This window comes from Nomascus leucogenys, chromosome 3 (assembly GCF_006542625.1).
Source record: "Nomascus leucogenys isolate Asia chromosome 3, Asia_NLE_v1, whole genome shotgun sequence".
Classification (NCBI taxonomy): domain Eukaryota; kingdom Metazoa; phylum Chordata; class Mammalia; order Primates; family Hylobatidae; genus Nomascus; species Nomascus leucogenys.
In genome coordinates this window covers 63,038,262-63,052,778 of record NC_044383.1, presented here as the reverse complement: position 1 = coordinate 63,052,778, position 14,517 = coordinate 63,038,262, and positions in this window count along the sequence as shown.

Genomic DNA, 14,517 nt, shown 5'->3' with positions numbered 1-14,517 from the left:
TATATAAAATTAATATTTTAATAATAAAAATGTGATTAGTTAATAGTAAAATGTATATGTATTACTACTGTTATAGAATGGCTTAGCAATGTGAGCAAAAACTTGAGAAATATGAGATTAAATATCTTAAGACCTAAATTATGTGTGTGTGTATGTGCATGCACATGTGTGTGTCTCCTTTGTCATTTATATTCCTAACACTTGTTTATTGGAATTGACTGCTTAGTTTTCCAAATTTATCATAATAAAGTTAATATTTAACATTTGCCTTCCATGAACATTTTGTTAGGCTTAGATCCTCATTTTCTCATACCACTCTGCCCGTCCCTATTTGCTGTCTCAATTTAGTTCAAGATTATAGAAGAAAGGAAACATAAATTATTAATACTATGTGAAAAATCCTGTACTTAAGCAACAAACATTTATGGTTCTAGGGGAAAAAAAAGTAATTGACTAACCAACCTTTTGAGCTGTAAGTTTAAATTGTAAAGTTTCTTGTGTTACAAGTGATCTTTACAACCTACTTCACATAATACTTGTAAATTATTCCAGATCTGGTTAGTAAATGTGGTATATATTAGATTCAGTCTAACATAGAATAAGTTATATATTTTGAATCAACATATCATGTTACCAATATTCTTAATACCAAAAAATGGTACGTGTATTTTTTGTGTGTTTGAATCATATGAAAGGATACATATTGTCATCTTCTACATGAATATACTTACCACATTTTGTGTCCACCCTGTTCACTATTCAGTGAGGAAAACTTGATCTGGGTAAACTCAGGGAATAAGAAGCACGATTTTCTTTATATACTAGCAAACACAATAAATAAAGCCCTGATCTACAGACCTTAATGGATTCAACCTTCATTCATTTGCTGAGTCATTTAGTATTTATTTAACCCCAAGTATGTGATGTGCATATTGGGTGATTCAATGATCAGATTGGTAACAAGGTAAAAACTTATCTTCAAGGCTCTTTTGATTAAATATGGGAGGCAAACTGGTAACAATACAGCTTCTGACTAATTATATTGAAATAAAGATCACACCTAATATTTCTAAATGGGAGTGATGAGGCCTGAATGCTTTAGAAGCATAGAAATCTGTCACTGATAAATTTTATTGTGTAGTTTTAAGAATTAAGATTATTAATTCCACTCAGAAAATAATATAAGTAAAATAAAATAAGAGTACAAACATTCCACATTAAAAAACTATAGTATTTTGTGCTTTCTTGAATAGACAATATATTTTTAATGTAATAGTTCCATAAATAACTATAATAAGAATTTTCTTGTCAGATTGTTCAGGCCTTGTGACTGAAGCCAGACATAAAACAGTATTTTCTCATGTGGGTTTTATATGTAATTTAAATCAATGTATACTCACTGACCAAAGTTATCAGACCATAAGCTTAGTTGCCACAAATAAGTGTCTAAGATCATGTTAATGTTATACATATTACATAAGACAGATCTGTAGCAAAATAGATCTAGCATTTGAAATGACTAGATATGGAAGCTAAAAGATATCTGATAAGATTCATATTTTTATCCTTTTAAAAATGCAACAATTTTCTGGGTCTAAAGTATGAACAGCAAAGGGAAATTAACATGAATCCTGTGCATTCAGTTACCAAATCAGATACGTCCTAATACAATCAGATACTGTTTTCCACCTTTGTTAGCAACAAATGAGAGAACATTCTGGTGATGATTGAAAATGTAAAATCCTTTATAAAATTTAACACTTTGCTCTAGAAAGAGGAAAATTATGAATAAATGGCATGAGTGGGGTTATCATGTTTTTATTATCAATAAAATTTAATATGTAAGTTAATCTTTGCAGGAGTCATTCTCCTAATAAAATACAACTATTAAGAAAATCTACATGAATAGAAGGTATTAGAGAAAGATAAATTAAGACAAACACCTAAATATAACATGTTTCAAGTATGAGACAGGTCGCATTTTCACAATGAGAAGACTTTACAAAAGAGCTTTTTGTCTGGCTTGATAAAATAATCCTTTAGAGAATTAAAATTTTATAGCAATAGTTAAGCATAATAGATATTACACATAAACATTTAAAATTAAATGTAAATTAATGTTTAGAGATGCATGTAAATTAATATGTTTAGAGGTATTTTTAATACCAAGATTCAGGAAGAGAAGTTTCTTTTTTATTTTCAGACCCATTGCAAGCACTGAAGAATCATTGTGTTTTTCATCAACATAGCCAGTTTTGAATCTTCTAACCTTTATTTTTCCAGAATGAGTCATTTTGTATTCCCCTATTCTGCTTGTGACATATCATTAGAATTCCTTAGAGAGGTTGTCTCTGGAAATTTTATTCCAACTGACGTAGCAATACATAATATGGAAATAGTTTTAAAAATTATTATTTGTGCTGGAAATATATATTTCTGACTGACAAAATTTAACAACTGCTAGATTTCTTCATCTATGAAGGCTTTTTAAAGGCTAAATAATATTCTATTGTACACACATATGCAAACATGCACACAGAAACACAAACACATAAAAACATTTTTTTATTCATTCATCCATTGACGGACACTTAAAATATTTGTACTCAATATATATGTCACCTTTTCTTTACCTATTAATCCAACAACACTTAAGTTGTTTCCATGTCTTAGCTATTGTGAATGATGCTGCAATGAACATAGGTGTGCAAACGTTTCCTCTGCATATTGATTTCAATAGTGTTGGATAGGTACGCAGAAGTGGGATTGCTGGATCTTAACTTAGCCCTATTTTTTAGTTTTTTAAGGAAATTCCATATCATTTTTCATAATGCCTGTAGCAATGTATAATTCTACCAACAGTGTACAAGGTGTCTATTTTTCTACATTGTCAATAGTTATCATTTTGCTTTTCGATAATAGCCAGCCTACCAAGCATGAAGTTATAGCTCATGTAGTTTTGATTTGCATTTCCCTCATGATTAGTGATGCTGAGCACCTTTTCACATACCCACTAGACATTTGCAGTGTTTGGAGAAATATGAGTTCAAGTCTTTGCCCACGTTCTAATCAGGTTACTTGTTTTTGTTTTTGTTGTTATTGAGTTGTATATCTTGAATATTAATGTACATTGGATATATGGTTTGCAATTTATTTTCTCCCATTCTGTGGGTTGGCTTTTCACTTTGTTGATGGTTTCCTTTGCTGTGCAGAAACTTTTTAGTTTCATGTTGTCCCACTTATTTATTTTTGCTTTTGTTGGCTGTGCTTTTGAAATTATGTCTGCAAAATAACTGCCAAGGCCAAGATCAATGAATTCTTTTTCTATTATTTCCCTTAGAATGTTTATGATTTCAGGTCTTACATTTAAGTCCTTCATTCGTTTTGAGTTAATTTTTGTGTATGGTGTAAGGTAAGAGTCCAGCTTCATTCTTTTGAATATAGATGTCCAGTGTGCCTGACACCATTGAAAAGACTATCTTTCTCCACTGTACGAGGGACTATCCTATCCTTTTCCCATTCTTGCCTGAAGATGAATTAAATATTGCAAGAAAGTATGTCACTACCAAACTTGGTTAAAAGGACTGAAAGTGATTGATTCTGAGAAGAACATGATAATGTAGGGGTATTCAGGGTTTTTATACTAGCCTTATCAAGTCTACTTGATTTTTAAACTATGTATGTTTGATAAAAGTAAAAGCTATATTTTTTAAATTATACTTTCAGTTCTAGGGTACATGTGCACAATGTGCAGGTTTGATACATAGGTATACATGTGCCATGTTGGTTTGCTGCACCCATCAACTCTTCATTTACATTAGGTATTTCTCCTAATGCTATCTCTCCCCCAGCCCCACACCCCATCACACAACAGTGTGTGATGTTCCCCGCCCTGTGTTCAAGTGATCTCATTGTTCAATTCTCACCTGTGAGTGAGAACATGCAGAGTATGTTTTTCTGTCCTTGTGATAGTTTGCTGAGAATGATGGTTTCCAGCTTCATCCATGTCCCTACGAAGGACATGAACTCATCCTTTTTTATGGCTTCATAGTATTCCTTGGTGTATATGTGCCACGTTTTCTTAATCCAGTCTGTCATTGATGGACATTTGTGTTAGTTCGTGAATAGTGCTGCAACAAAAATACATGTGCATGTGTCTTTATAGTAACATGATTTATAATCCTTTGGGTATATACCCAGTAATGGGATTGCTGGGTCAAATGGTAATTCTAGTCCTAGATCCTTGAGGAATCGCCACACTGTCTTCCACAATGGTTGAACTAATTTACCCTCCCACCAACAGTGTGAAAGCTTTCCTATTTCTCCACATCCTCTCCAGCATCTGTTGTTTCCTGATTTTTTTAATGATCGTCATTCTAACTGGTGTGAGATGGTATCTCACTGTGGTTTTGATTTGCATTTCTCTGATGACCAGTGATGATGCACATATTTTCATGTGTCTGTTGGCTGCATAGATGTCTTCTTTTTAGAAGTGTTTGTTCATATCATTTGCCCGCATTTTGATGGGGTTGTTTGTTATTTTCTTGTAAATTTGTCTGAGTTTTTTGTAGATTCTGGATATTAGCCCTTTGTCAGATGGGTAGATTGCAAAAATTTTCTCCCATTGTGTAGGTTTCCTGTTCACTCTGATGGTGGTTTCTTTTGCGGTGCAGAAGCTCTTTAATTAGATCTCATTTGTCAATTTTGGCTTTTGTTGCCATTGCTTTTGGTGTTTTAGACATGAAGTCCTTGTCCATGCCTATGTCCTGAATGGTATTTACTAAGTTTTCTTCTAGGGTTTTTATGGTTTTAGGCCTAACATTTAAGTCTTTAATCCATCTTGAATTAATTTTTGTATAAGGTGTAAGGAAGGGATCCATTTTCAACTTTCTGCATATGGCTAGCAAGTTTTCCCAGCACCACTTATTAATGGGGAATCATTTCCCCATTTCTTGTTTTTGTCAGGTTTGTCAAAGACCAGATGGTTGTAGATGTGTGGCATTATTTCTGAGGCTTCTGTTCTGTTCCATTGGTCTATATGTCTGTTTTGGTAACAGTACCATGCTGTTTTGGTTACTGTAGCCTTGTAGTATACAAGTCAGGTAGAGTGATGCCTTCAGCTTTTTTTCTTTTTGCTTAGGATTGTCTTGGCAATGTGTGCTCTTTTTTGGTTCCATATGAACTTTAAAGTAGTTTTTTCCAATTCTGTGATGAAAGTCATTGGTAGCTTGATGGGAATGGCATTGAATCTATAAATTACCTTGGGCAGAATGGCCATTTTCACAATATTGATTCTTCCTATCCATGAGCATGGAATATTCTTCCATTTGTTTTTGTCCTCTTTTATTTCATTGAGCAGTGGTTTGTAGTTCTCCCTGAAGAGGTCCTTCGCATCCCTTGTAAGTTGGATTCCTAGGCATTTTATTCTCTTTGTAACAGTTATGAATGGGAGTTCACTCATGGTTTGGCTCTCTGTCTGTCAATGGCGTATAGGAAAGCTTGTGATTTTTGCACATTGATTTTGTATCCTGAGAGTTTGCTGACGTTGCTTACAAGCTTAAGGAGATTTTGGGCTGAAACGATGGGGTTTTCTAAATATATAATCATGTCATCTGCAAACAGGGACAATTTGACTTCCTCATTTCCTAATTGAATACACTTTATTTCTTTCTGTTGCCTGATTGCCCTGGTCAGAAATTCCAACACTATGTTAAATAGGAGTGGTGAGAGAGGGCATCCTCGTCTTGTGCTGGTTTTCAAAGGGAATGCTTCCAGTTTTTGCCCATTCAGTATGATATTGGCTGTGGGTTTGTCATAAATAGCTCTTATTATTTTGAGATACATTCCATCAATACGTAGTTTATTGAGAGTTTTTAGCATGAAGGGCTGTTGAATTTTCTCAAAGGCCTTTTCTGCATCTATTGAGATAATTATGTGGTTTTTGTCATTGGTTCTGTTTATGTGATGGATTACATTTCTTGATTTGCATATCTTGAACCAGGCTTGTATCCCAGGGATGAAGCCGACTTGATCGTGTTGGATAAGTGTTTTGATGTGCTGCTGGATTCAGTTTGCCAATATTTTATTAAGAATTTTTGCACCAATGTTCATCAGGGATATTGATCTAAAATTCTCTTTTTTTGTTGTGTCTCTGCCAGGCTTTGGTATCAGGGTGATGTTGGCCTTATAAAATGGCTTAGGGAGGATTCCCTCTTTTTCTATTGATTGGAATAGTTTCAGAAGGAATGGTACCAGCTCCTCTTTGTACCTCTGGTAGAATTTGGCCATGAATCCGTCTGGTCCTGGACTTTTTTTGGTTGGTACGCTATAAATTATTGCCTCAATTTCAGAGCCTGTTATTGGTCTATTCAGGGATTCAACTTCTTCCTGATTTAGTCTTGGGAGAGTGTATTTGTCCAGGAATTTATCCATTTCTTCTAGATTTTATAGTATATTTGCATAGGGGTGTTTATAGTATTCTCTGATGGTAGTTTGTATTTATGTGGGATCTGTGGTGATATCCCATTTATCATTTTATATTGCATCTATTTGATTCTTCTCTCTTTTCTTCTTTATTAGTCTTGCTAGCAGTCTATCAATTTTGTTGATCTTTTCAAAAAACCAACTCCTGGATTCATTAATTTTTTGAAGGGATTTTTTGGCTCTCTCTCTTTCAGTTCTGCTCTGATCTTAGTTGTTTCTTGCCTGCTGTTAGCTTTTGAATTTGTTTGCTCTTGCTTCTCTAGTTCTTTTAGTTGTGATGTTAAGGTGTCCATTTTCGATCTTTCCTGCTTTCTCTTGTGGGTATTTAGTGCTATAAATTTCCTTCTACCCACTGCTTTAAATATGTCCCGGAGATTCTGGTATGTTGTGTCTTTGTTCTCATTGGTTTCCAAGAATATCTTTATTTCTGCCTTTATTTCACTATTTACCCTGTAGTCATTCAGGAGCAGGTTGTTCAATTCCCATGTAGTTGTGCAGTTTTGAGTGAGTTTCTTAACCCTGAGTTCTAATTAGATTGCTCTGTAGTCTGAGAGACAGTTTGTTGTGATTTCCGTTCTTCTACATTTGCTGAGGAGTGTTTTACTTCCAATTATGTGGTCAATTTCAGAATAATGTGATGTGGTGCTGGGAAGAATGTATATTCTGTTGATTTGGGGTGGAGACTTCTGTAGATGTCTATTAGGTCTTCTTGTTGCAGAGCTAAGTTCAGGTCCTGGATATCCTTGTTAACTTTCTGTCTCATTGATCTGTCTAATATTGGCATTGGGGTGTTAAAGGCTCCCATTATTATTGTGTGGGAGTCTAAATCTCTTTGTAGGTCTCTAAGGACTTGCTTTACGAATCTTGGTGCTCCTGTATTGGGTGCATATTTATTTAGGATAGTTAGCTCTTCTTGTTGAATTGATCCCTTTACCATTATGTAATGGCCTTCTTTGTCTCTTTTGATCTTTGTTGATTTAAAGTCTGTTTTATCAGAGACTAGCATTGCTAGTCTCTGATAAAAGCAACCTCTGCTTTTTTGTTTTTTTTTTTTTTTTTTTTTGCTTTCCATTTGCTTGCTAGATCTTCCTCCATCCCTTTATTCTGAGCCTAAATGTGTCTTTGCATGTGAGATGCATCTCCTGAATGCAGCACACTGATGGGTCTTGACTCTTTATCCAGTTTGCCAGTCTGTGTCTTTTAATTGGAGCATTTAGCCCATTTACATTTAAGGTTAATATTGTGTGAATTTGTTCCCGTCATTATGATGTTAGCTGGTTACTTTGCCCATTAGTTGATGCAGTTTCTTCATAGCATGGATGGTCTTTACAATTTGGCATGTTTTTGCAGTGGCTGGTACCAGTTGTTTCTTTCCATATTTAGTGCTTCCTTCAGGAGCTCTTGTAAGGCAGGCCTGGTGGTGACAAAATCTCTCAGCATTTGCTTGTCTGTAAAGGATTTTTTTTCTCCTTCACTTATGAAGCTTAATTTGGCTGGATATGAAATTCTGGGTTGAAAATTCTTTTCTTCAAGAATGTTGAATATTGGCCCTCACTCTCTTCTGGCTTGTAGGGTTTCTGCTGACAGATCCGCTGTTAGTCTGATGGGCTTCCCTTTCTGGGTAACCCGACCTTTCTCTCTAGCTTAACATTTCTCTCTGGCTTAACATTCCCTTTCTGGCTTAACCCAACCTTTCTCTCCCTTAACATTTTTCCTTCATTTCAACCTTGGTGAATCCGACAATTATGTGTCTTGGAGTTGTTCTTCTTGAGGAGTATCTTTGTGGTGTTCTGTGTGTTTCCTGAATTTGAATGTTGGCCTGCCTTCCTAGGTTGGGGAAGTTCTCCTGGATGATAACCTGAATAGTGTTTTCCAACTTGGTTCCATTCTCCCCATCACTTTCAGGTACACCAATCAAACATAGATTTGGTCTTTTCACATACTCCCATATTTCTTGGAGGCTTCGTTCATTTCTTTTTGCTATTTTTACTATAACCTTTTCTTCTCACTTTATTTCATTAATTTGATCTTCAATCACTGATACTCTTTCTTCCACTTGATTGAATTGGCTATTGAAGCTTGTGCATGCATCACGAAGTTCTTGTGCAATGGTTTTCAGCTCCATCAGGTCATTTAAGGTATTCTCTACACTGTCTATTCTAGTTAGCCAATCGTCTAATCTTTTTTCAAGGTTTTAGCTTCCTTATGATGGGTTTGAACATCCTCCTTTAGCTCGGAGAAGTTTGTTATTACCTACCTTCTGAAGCCTACTTCTGTCAACTCATTGAAGTCATTCTCTGTCCAGCTTTGTTCCATTGCTGGCAAGAAGCTGCAGTCCTTTGGAGGAGAAGAGGCACACTGATTTTTAGAATTATCAGATTTTCTGCTCTGGTTTCTCCCCATCTTTGTGGTTGTATCTAACTTTGGTGTTTGATGTTGGTGACCTACAGATAGGGTTTTGGTGTACATGACCTTTTTGTTGATGTTGATGCTATTCCTTTCTGTTTGTTAGTTTTCATTCTAACAGTCAGGTCTCTCAGCTGCAGGTCTGTTGGAGTTTGCTGGAGTTCCACTCCAGACCCTGTTTGCTTGGGTATCACCAGTGGAGGCTGCAGAACAGCAAATATTGCAGAATAGTAAATCTTGCTGCCTGATCCTTCCTCTGGAAGCTTCGTCCCAGAGGGCCAGCCATCTGTATAAGGTGTCTGTTGGCCCCTACTGGGAGCTGTCTCCCAGTTAGGCTACAAAGCAGTCAAGCACCCACCCTGCTTCAGCTCGCCCTCCATGGGCTGCACCCACTGTCAAACTAGCCCCAGTAATATGAATCAGGTACCTCAGTTGGAAATGCAGAACTCGCCCATCTTCTGCCTCGATCATGCTGGGAGCTGCAGACCAGAGCTGTTCATTTTTGGCCATCTTGGCAACTCCCCAGTAAAAGCTATTTTTTGAAAACAAGACTTCTTTATTTTAATTTCCAACACATGAAATTGCGAGGTCACTCTTCTAAAATAATGACCAAATTATTATCAAAACAGAGGTAATATACCTAATTTGCCCTTGTTTTTTTTTTCCCTTTCTCTCTCCCTCCCTCTCTAATTCTGCTATGCTCCTCTTGTCCTATTCACCAACTAAAGAGATCTGGGTTGGATATAACTGATGCTGTTGGTTCTGGTAGTGTCCCAAAAAGCTGGGGAACCTGGATTTACATCCAGCAGTCTTTTTTGTTTATTTGTTTCATCTGTAAAGGGCCCACAAGAGTTAGGGAGTTCCCCTTTCATGCTGAGTTGTACTGGCTCAAGGGATGGGGTGATGCAGGCAAAATGAAATTTTTCTTCCTACTCATTTTGTACTGTTATTATTGTGTTTTTCCTTTGCTGATCTCTGGGACTTAAGTGGACTCCTAAGCTCGTCCATAGTTATTTTTGGTCATGGGTAGCTACTGAATTGTTGCTCCTTGCAAAATAAAAGTTGGAATCTCCTACTCTACCATCTAGTTTAGGTTTCTTTCTTCTTCACTAATCTGATGTGTGCTGTGTGCAAAACACTTCTCTGGGTGAGGTTGTACTTGATTATGTCACAACAGAAAATAATTATATTATCAAAATAAAATAATTTAAAAGCACCACAACACAAATAAATAAATTCGACAAATCTTTAGTGAGTTACATAATATAACACACACACATACACACACACACACACACACACACACACACACACGTCTTATAATCACAGGCCTCATAACAAGTATTTGAATCTTTTAATATAGAAAATGCGGTGGTCAATTTTTTTGAGAAATGCTTTTATGAGAAAAGTCATTTTTATACTGCATTTATGTACATCAAACTACCATTATAGCTCCATTTGAAAAGAATTACACAAATTAGTGAGTTAGTTTTGGCTGTAATAATCTTTTAGGACTGGATTATGCAGCTAAGTGGGAACAAAGGTTTTTACTTAGTAGAGAGATAATTTATTTTTAAGTTTTATATCTGTGTGAAAAGAAGTCACATTTTGAACGGCTGAAACACATATTTTCAATGATTAAGTATTTATTGAATATTTTCAATGTATATTCAGCTATATTAAGTATGTAAAAATGAGTGCAAACAAAATGAAGAGGAATTATGGTCCCTGACTTGAGAAATAATTTTAGTCTAGTTTAGTAGAGACTGTATATATTAACATTTAAAGATAGGGTGTTAACTAACTAGGTGACAAAACAGAATTAGGAGATTTGCACATGTCTCATTTAGCCTCATTTAGTCTTTGCACAATCTTAATAAGTAGCTGTCATTTTCAATTTGAAGAACTTGAGATTCCTGCTTAAACATGAAGAGTTGAAATAATTTATCTCTGTTTTCTTAGAAGGTTCATACAAAATCATAATAAATCATGGTATAAATCATGTATAAATAGATAAAAATGAAATGCACAAAGCACAGGGAAGAGACTATAGGAGACAAGAAAACCAACACAATTTGTAAGATGAAATTCAAATAGGTAAATGCTGATATTTTCAGAGTAAGGGATGCTGAAAGATATATGCCAGTAAAAGAAGATGCTAATGTCAAGGAAGCCAACTAAAATCAAGCAGATTTTGAAAGTCCCCAAAAAACAGAATTACTAGATACTTAGATTGTGAAAAATGAGGATAAAAGCAGAATAACTGCTTGAAAATAAAGTATAGAGAATATTTAGACTCTCACCTCTCTCTCCAAACCAAGCAGGCAACCATCTGTCTCCCACCCAAGTAGGAGGATGGAGTTTTATTTTCTGCAAAAACTAAATGCAAGAGTTTGTAGACTCACATACGTTAAAATGGATGAGGTTCGGGGTTACTCTTTACCAAAGTTAAGAGAAATAAGTTAAAACCTGCATACCATTTCTCTAACTCATCTTCCAGAATAATACCAACGCTATTTATACTTGTTAGGCAAGACGTTAGATAATTCCTCTCTAGAAAACTGACCAAGAGAGAAATTCTGCAGTAATATCTAAGGGCTTCCAACAAAACATCTGTAACCTGGCCTATTACCCTACACTTCTCAAAAAGTGCAGCTCATGCATCTATTACCTCTAGTTAGTTTTTTAGCGTTTTTCTCTTATACATGGCTATATATACATTGAAGTTCACACACTGAGGGAGAGTCTCTAAAATGAAGAGAAGCAAATGAAAACTGGAGGAAATTTAGATGCCACATGTAACAAAGAAAATATTTTAAAGTAACTATAAATGAAAAAAATACTGGTTTAGTGAAAGAATAGCAATTCTTTCAAATGAATAACCAGAGAATTAAAAGTCTATTAAAGTTTTAAAAAATAATAGGAGAAAATAAAATTTTAGTAGAACGTTGAAAAAATTTTCCAGAAAGTAGATGAGGTAAATGAAGTAAGGAAAATCATTTCAGCTCAGCTTGTGAGTTTCTGAATTAAAAAGCCCACTGAATTCCTAGCACAATGAATGAAAAAGATGTCTCAGTCAGTCATCAATACCTTTCAGAGGACTGGGGATAAAAAGAAAGTTCTAAAGCCTTTCAGGAACTGGAGGAAAGTTACACAAAAGGGAACTAGGATCCAAATACCATCAGATATTACAAGAAGTTAGAGAACAATAGATAAATGCTTTCAACTTCAGAAGAAAAATTCTTTCCAACATAGGTTTCTATACTTAACCTCCCAAAAGCATTGAATTGTGAAGATAATTGTGTAAAATCTTCACAATAATATGTTAAGTGTAATTCAAAAACTTAAATCCCATAAAATTTAAAGTTGTCAGGGTAAGGTTTCAGAATTCTGTCTAGAAATTCTAGGTTCTGGCTATATATCCCTAATCTTTGTGGTCCCAGGTGCTTGTCAGAGTCACATAATGGTGTTTGTCTGTTCTGGTTAGAAAGACCAGTGGAGATGATTCTTGGGCCATTGGCTATTTAATTGCTATGGCTAAAGAGAGTTTCTAAGAAATACAGGTTATTTAGTGCTGGTTTCATTCATTTTCCAGAGGAGCCAGGAGAAAACTGAGGACATTAGAAATCATAATGTATGTGCCTTCCACCTGAGAAAATGTTGCCTACTTTTTTCATACACTGAGAGCTTTATCCTCCTCTTCCTTAGCCCTTCTCTCTCAGAAGATAAGAATTGTATTCTGCCACATTTTGAGAATGGGAGGCTGAACAGGACTCATTCACCATTTTTGGTATATACCCATCCACATTTTTAAAATGTCTTATTTCTAAAAATAATATAATTTCAGCATCTGAGTTCTCAAAACTAATATGGCACCAAACACTAATGTTCAGGACACAAGATAGCAAATTAAGGTTGAGGCAACACAGTGTCTACAAATCCATACAATACAAAATATCCAATACAGAAGAGAGATTTAAGGCACTCCCAAAAAGATCTGTGAAGCTGATTCTAAGAATATACAACCCAGATTGGAGTAACTGGAGAGAATATTTAAGAATATAAGATATTTCAAGCAAAATAAAAGGAAGTTATGTTATTTAATGTGTTTTGCTATATTGAGTGGAGATTATAAGGCTCCCAGCCAGACTGGAAAACTGGAGAAAAAATAGATGTATTATCAGATGTAAAGACAAAAAAAATACCAAAATAGTGAGTAATTATTTTTTCTAGAGAAAATCATTAGATGTTCAAAAAAAGAATGTAAATATACTGTATTTGCTCAGTTGTGAACAACATTTACATGGTCCAAGTAATGTATTGATTCAACTAGAGACTGTAATATAAATATAATAGGAGCTTGGAGAGGAAAGACAAGACAGAAAGATAAAGTTTGAAAGTGTGGATGTGGAGGCGGACTGTTTTAAGAATACAGCATTCTCACTCTCTGTGTTTGGAAATCAATAAATAATATATGAAATAAAACATTTATAAAAGTCAGTAGATTATATTATTAAAAATAGGAAAGTACGTGCCAGAAGAAACAACTGAATGAATTGCAATTTGTTGATACTAGTGAGTGTGAAGCAAAAGTGACATGGATTTAGGACAAGAATTCATGGGTTTGGTTAGATGTTTTGAATTAGCATTCATTTTTTAACCATGTACATAGGTTTTGAAGAAAAAGTAAATTAAGGAGAGTAGAATTCAGATTATTTAAATGGCTAGTCTACCAGAAAGGGTAAAATAAAATTTAAGCAAATTCTAGTTTTAGTTGTTTGCTCCTTGACTTTTATGTTTTCCTCTATTTTATTCAAACATTGTTGTGAGAAAGAAAAAAAAAGGAATTATTATACTAAAATACACTTAGTCAGGAAAGGTGTTGAGGAGAATTCCATTTTCTAGAACTGCTCTGCCAAACATGCAGGCTACTAGCCCATTTCTCTGTTTGCAAACTTAAAATGTAGTGAATATAAGAATACTTTTGACACATCAGATACATTTTTGATACATATGGCAAAATAAAATATATAATTAAAACAAATTTTAACTGTTGGTTTTTATTTTTTAATGTGGCTATTATAAAATGTTTAATTACACCTATAGCTCTCTGTTAGCCCATTCTCACATTTCTATAAAGAACTACCTGAGACTGGGTAATTTATAAATAAAATAGGTTTAATTCATACACAATTTTTTCAGGCTGTACATATAGCACGGCTGGTGAGGCCTCAAGAAACATTCAATCATGGCAGAAAGCAAAAGGGGAGGCAGGCATGTCTTCACATGGCAGAGCGAGAGAGAGAGAGTATGAAGAGGAAGGTGCCACACACTCTTAAGCAACCAGATCTCATGAGAACTCTTATCATGAGATAACACTAGGGGGATGGCACTAAACCATTAAAAACCACCCTCATGACCCAGTCACTTCCCACCAGGTCCCACCTCCAACACTGGGGATTATAATTCAACATAATATTTGGGTGGGGACACAGAACCAAACCATATTATTTCCTCTTGGTCCTTCCCAAGTCTCATGTTCTTCTCACATTTCAAAAGCCAAACATGCCTTCCCAACAGTGCCCCAAAGTCTTCACTCATTCCAGCATTAATGCAAAAGTTCAAGTC